This window comes from Sinohyriopsis cumingii, chromosome 16, assembly GCF_028554795.1.
Source record: "Sinohyriopsis cumingii isolate HCF-2022 chromosome 16, ASM2855479v2, whole genome shotgun sequence".
Classification (NCBI taxonomy): domain Eukaryota; kingdom Metazoa; phylum Mollusca; class Bivalvia; order Unionida; family Unionidae; genus Sinohyriopsis; species Sinohyriopsis cumingii.
Window position 1 is genome coordinate 78,951,383 of NC_142976.1, and position 6,985 is coordinate 78,958,367.

The window sequence follows — 6,985 nt, forward strand, 5'->3', positions numbered from 1 at the left end:
AAAAGAAAACAATGGGAAAATCGCAGCCAGTGTTTCTCACGTATTTTAGGTGTTCCTTACTGTATGTATATTAAAGGATATTGTCACAGGTGTGATGATTACAGGTGAATGGTATTGTTCTAACTGGTATCTAAGAGGCTCAAGGGATCACGGAAGGGTGATGTCATTTGTAAAACAAATAAAGCCATGAAATTTATTTATTGTAATACCCACCAGAAAGGCATATGATGTTTACATAGTAATTATCACAGGTAATTGGTGTTCCTTACAGGAAATTGTTTTATAATCCCATTTATAAGAGCATCGATTGCCATCAATCTTGGTATATCCTTAATATTATCCTTGTTGACTCCCAGTCATAGATGACGAGACATACATCGATATTGTATCTTATGTTCATTATGGCGGCGTTCTTAGAAGAAATGAAGTATCAACAGTCGTAGCAAGCAAGAGTTCAGGAGTACACTAAAAATTATTACTCATAATTACTGGAAAAAGAGGGTAAAAACACTAGGAGTTTACTTTGGGAAAAATGATGGTGAAGAAACCTGTAAGAGTATGCTGAGGAAAATAAAGTAAAATATAAACATCTGGGCACAAACGCCATTATGCATAATAGAGCGGGCCCAAGTGGCCAAAACATACTTCTACTCGAATATGAACTACATTATGAAATCAATAGATATAGAAAATAAAGTATTGAATAAAATAGACAATGAAATAATAAACTTTATTTGGGGCTTTAAAACACACTATATAATAAAGGAAACTCTATATAGATCAAACAGAAGAGGCGGGTTAGCACTACCAAGCCCACTACTACTAAAATGCGCAAATATACTGAACAGATTCAAAACGATAAATGTAGAAACAAAGACTTTGTGGGAAGATAGATATATATATATATATATATATATATATATATATATATATATATATATATATACTGGTTTGGTTTTAGCCTAAAAAAACAGACCATATATATATATATAAATAATCAATGAAAAAACTGGAGGTACCCAGAATATGTATGAATATTTAAATTTTGAAAAAAAAAAGATTTTGGAATAAAAAGAAAGAGGAAACATATAACTAGATAAGGGAGGACATCACTAAAAACATTAGATGTAAAATAGAAGAAAACTGGGGGGGGGATAATTGGCCAAGAGTATGGGGGCACTGGTCCCAAATCAAATCACTAAAATTATAAAGCCTAAATTTTAAATACCTTCACAATTAATGGCTAAATGCATTAAGGACATATGATAAAATCAATAACAGTTTGTTGTTTATGCAAAAGAGATTATTTGACTAAAAAACATGTAATTACACAGTGCGAAGAAAGGAAAGACCAAAGAATACAATTAATTGTAGAGATCTGCAAAAGAGAACGGTACCGAAGGAATAACATATTCTTCCTAGATGGAGATTTTGACAAAAGCACAATTTTTAAGGTCATTGAATACATAATTCAGATCATGCTGGCATGCTGGCAAATAATACAAATAAACAAGTAGGCTTCATAAATCTATGTATAACTTGTATGGAGGGGGTGTGAGACATCATGAGGGGGTGGGAGGGGGAGCTTTGGTTTGCTATTCATTAGGAATGTGCTACTGCCAGTGAGCCCCCACCTCATCCAACAACTCAGACCTGTGTTCTCACTCTCTTTAAGAATCCAGATGATCAAATTAAGAGCCAATTTAAATCCCGTCGGTAAAATCTAAAAATTTTAAAATTACTGAAATATAGAAAAGGAATGGGAGGGAAGCTTCGGTTTGCTACCAATTAGGGGTGTGCCACCGCCAGTGTGCGGGCTGGAGCCCTCACCCCATCCCTTAACCCGGACCTAAATTAAAATGTATTTTTAGGGTTAATAAAAAGAAACCAATGGATGGGACAGGGAATCTATGTTGGGGAAAGTACGAGGCAATGACGTCATGGGGCTATGTCACATGGCACTACGCGAAGTGAACAGGCCCATGAAATAGTCTGGGAAAAAACACCCCACGAAGAAAACTAGCAGACCTTAAATAAGACAGAGGAATAGGCCAGTTGGTAACTAATAATCTTATATACCTTTCCTATCTAACTATACAGCTCCCTTACTGTATAGTTCTTTTCCCTCCTATGGAAATTTATTTAAACCCTTTTGGATCTTTTGGTTAATAGGTTATATAATAAAGAGGCGGCCAAACTCGAGTCTGGAGAAAACAATTAAATTAAAAAAGTGTGGACCCCCACTCGAGCACAGCCGGCCTCATTCTAGAATTTAACTAATGCGAGGAACGACACATACCAACACGCATATAAAACAACAGGTTTATTTTTCAATGACAAACCCGTAGTACATCGTTCACTCGCCGGAATTTAAAAATATTAATTAACATTTTAAATATCTAAATTTTATCAAAATTATGAAATGGATCTGTGATATCCAAGTAAAAATATATATTAAGACAACTGGGATGAACTGAAAAGTCGTGCTTTCCCTACACGAAAACTATATAGCACACACACAATGTATCATATACACATATAGCACACACGGGACGTAGGAGACCTCTATCCAAGGTCAACTAAGAACTCGGGGGAAATATTTCGAGTAAGGTGATATAAACCGAACTCGGATGAACAACCCTATAGATAACACAAGGGCATAAATACCCCAAAAAGAAATTTCTTTTAAAATGTTTTTTGATCAAAATTCTTTTAAAAAACAAACAAACAAACAACATACCTGGTGGAAACAACAACACATAAAACGCCTTTTCTTTTTTGGATAAGTGTGTGTGTGGGGGGGGGGGGGCATCAGTCCTGGTACCCCAAAAAGAAAAATATAATATTAGTGCTAAATTCTAAGTTACGCAGATACGATTTACAGAGCCTGGGTGTATTGCCCCCCCCCCCTTTTATTTTAACAACGACCCTAAACCAAAAGCAAAACTATTGAACACTTCTTGTAGGATAATTGATATATTATTAATATATTGATATGTCCATACACTATCAAGATCAAATTATCCATAATTATTCAAGTGAGTGGTTAGATTTAATTAGAAAAACTGCATAGTATTTGGTTAATTAACTGATCCTATCTGTAATTAAACGTATATGAATTCTTACTAATTGGAGAGTATTTGCATTTAAAGGTGTCAACTGTCTTGAACCCCCCCCCCCCTTTGTCATCCTGTCTTTCTCACTCTTCCTCTCTGTCTTCCTCTTTGTCTTACTCTATCTTCATAGCTCTCTATCTCTCTCTCTCTCTCTCTCTCTCTCTCTCTCTCTCTCTCACACACACACACAGCAGCAGAGAGGGTGAACAGACTTTCTGCTAGAACGTCATTTTTGAAAAAAAATAAAGTTTCATACAAAAATGGAAAAAAATAAGATCAATAACGTCAAACTGAAGATTCTATCCAACCGAGAGTTTCTCTAATTGGGTTAGTTTATGTAGTTACTTTATTTCTGTCGTTATTGTTTTTTATATATAAAAAAAGTATGTGTGTTTTTGTTTACTCACCGGACGTTTCACTGAGGTCGTACCCTCTCTGCTGCTATAATTAAATCATTATTATATCAACCAAATATTGTATCAAGACTTATACGATATCGAGATCGAGGATAATGTACATTTATTGTTATAAATCCGTGTGGAGTAGATTGTGTTTTTGAAAAGAAGTTTTTAAATCTGATTATGTCCATATCTCCGCTGCACTAAGTTTGATGAATATTTCTCAGATTATGTGTATCAACTTTGTTAAATACAACTAAAAATTGCAGTTATCTCTGATCACTTTAGGTATTTGTGTATATCGCTGAGTAACATAAATCACACCATTATTTTTATGTCTGCCTCGAGAACATATCTGAGATGGATTTGATTGTTTGTCCAGCATCACATCATCGTATGCAACTAAATTATTAATAAATCCATCAAGGTCATCTACAGATGGGGCTTCATCAATATTGGTGATAAAATTAACATCAGTACCATCTTCGTCCAACAATTTTGCATTTTCATTAAAATCTTTGAGGACATCGTAGCATCTCTGATCATCTACAAATAAAGCTACTAAATATAATTTATCCCACTTGAGCCATCTTATTATCAAATTAAGTAATAATTGTGTTTTACCAGACCCAGATGGACCTATTATTATCATTCTGATAGAATTTGGTAGCGCTGGATGATGTTTGACTGGCTCTTGTTTTCGTGTCGCCGATAAATCAATGACATACATATTGTACAAATATAATAAATAATATGGATCTTAATTGTGTTCTATGTAGAGCACCCACCCCCACGCGTGGTCTAGCCACAATAATAACAAAAATTAAAAAGCGTGCACTCACAGGTAAATGTGTAAAATATGATAAAAATATATATATTTATCTCCCTGTCACAGCCAGGACACACAGTGTCTGGTGGTGATATTGCTGCTTCATTAAGAACATTGTGGGTAAAACGTCTTTAATTTAAATGATGCATTTCAACCTTGACTTTGTCGGTGCACAAATATAATTATACAGTATGTTCTGGAAAATCAGAAATAAATGTACGCTGCAATTTTATTCAGTTCTGAAACAATCCATCAGAGGTAACTTTATAATAATATCTGAAACATATATCTATAAGATTCGAACGCAGCGTATTGCTAGCGCGTAAATCTCTCATACTTGACTTTTGGAGTTCGAAACCTGTGACTGACAACTGTCGACGGTGGTGATATTTCGCGATTTTTCATTCAAATATTTTATTAATTGACGGGGGTCCACCAAAAGCTCGAAATTCAACAGAAAAGATTACACCCTCCCCACACACACCACGTGGTGCATGATCTTTTGCACCCTTCCGGGGTTTATTATTGGGGGCGTGTGTGTGCTAAAATCTGTTGAACGTAGAGAAGGCTCCCGTATACGTATTGTGCCGTCCATAGAATTAAGTTAAGTAAGTTAATATTGTGCCGTCCATAGAACTAAGATTGTTTATACGCTGTAAAAAGCTTCAAACAATGCTGCATGTATGCTACTATATGTATTGTGCCGTCTGTAGAAATAAGTTAATTAAGATTATATGTTGTGTCGTCCTTAGAATTAAGTTATAGAATTAAGATTATATATGTATCCTCTGAACCTGCTAGAATGTCGTTTGGCAATCTATGGTTTCACATGAATGTTTTGCCGTCATTAAAATTACGTTACAGAATTAGAATTATATGTATTGTGCCTTCCTGAAAAGAAAAAAATATATGTTGTGCCGTCCAAAACAAAAAATAAAGGTCGATGATGGCTTAAAAAATAGCCAATAATGACCTTATATACATATATATATATATATATATATATATATATATATATATATATATATATATATATATATATATATATATATATATATATATATATATATATATATATATATATATAAGGTCATTATAGGTTGTTTTTTAAGCCAACATCGACCTTTTTTTGTTTTGGATGGCACAACATATATTTTTTCTTTATATATGGTGTCACGTTTATCCCGACCCAGAGTAATCCAGTTTGAAACATAATCAAGGTAATTCTGACAAGCCATTGTCTGATGTTAAATATTGCTGCAGGCTATACCACTAATCCCTTACGTAAGATTGCCGTGGCTAGAAGTGGAGAGCCAGACCTAGGAGCTGCGAGGCCGCCAGATAGTCAATTATCACCTATATGTGGAAAAGTTTGTCCAGATCAAAAGAAGTTGCCCGAAGAAGTGGGAGTGTCTTAACTTCTTTTCCCTGCAGACAGACACCCAGGTTGAACTGGCCGCTAAGACGATTGGATAGAATGATATCTCCGCGTCTTCTGGCAAGAATTAGTTCGCTAAGAGAGATTGCCCAGAGGAGGTTAGTGTAACTCCGAATAGCCATTCGTTATTGGCGGGAAAATCTTAGAACAGGAAATTCTAAGTACAGACAGCTTCAAATAAGGTCAGTGAGCTAGTTGTTCGGTCTTTGCGGAATGCGACTGCATTTTAATTGTAGGTCGTATGTATACTTTATTATTACTAGAATCGTAGTACGAAGTATTACTTTGTGGTGTTAATATGTTTGCATATTTTGAAGGAATGAGTTGATATTTGTAAAGATCTGTATAGCTTGCTAGCCGTCGTAAGAGTTAATATTGTAATTCGCTATGTGGGTATTTTATAGTAGACTAACACATGTGTTCATCTGATTATAGATTTTGTCATTGTTGAATATTTGTGTAATGTACAGACATGTGTCTGATTGTTGTCAGATTGAATTACAATGAGATTAAATATATATGTGTATATACTGATGTGACGCAATGTATTGATGTCTGTATGACAATTCGCTGATACCGTGTTATCACGCCATTGTTTACCCTGTAAGAAGTGTGTGGGAATTTCGATGTGTATGCATGCGTGACAGAATCCATAATAGCCTTATCTGATGATTAATTGTTGATCTAGTGTGAGGTGAGATTCGATAAAGCATATGTTAACGCCTTGTGGTTTTTCACAGGAAGCTTTGAGGGACAGACCAGTTACAGTTTGGTCCCGTAGTCTCAGATATAGAGACGGAGGAAAGGAGAAGAAAGGAGAGAAATCAGGACAAGTTTACGTCTAGGAGGAAAAGGGGAGAGAAGGGAGGAAGAGGAAATTGGGAGCGAAATTGGAGGAGGAGATAGTAGAGAGGGAAACGGAGTCGAAGGAGGTGTTGGAGGAACGGAAGGCGGGAAAGAAAGAGACGAGTAGACGCAAGGACGGGGGGAAATCGAACTCACACTGTAAATCACGGGATGAATTAGGCTGTCACTTGGTCGAGGGAAAGACGGGTGATTGGGAGTTTATCGTTTTAAATTATCGAATTTATTAAATTGTTGTTAATTGAGCTTCATCTTCGTGTTCTCTGTAATTTAACCGTCGGCATTGCTGACTGGGGGCTCAGTTCTAAATCTACCTCATCACTAATTTAACGAGCCCGGG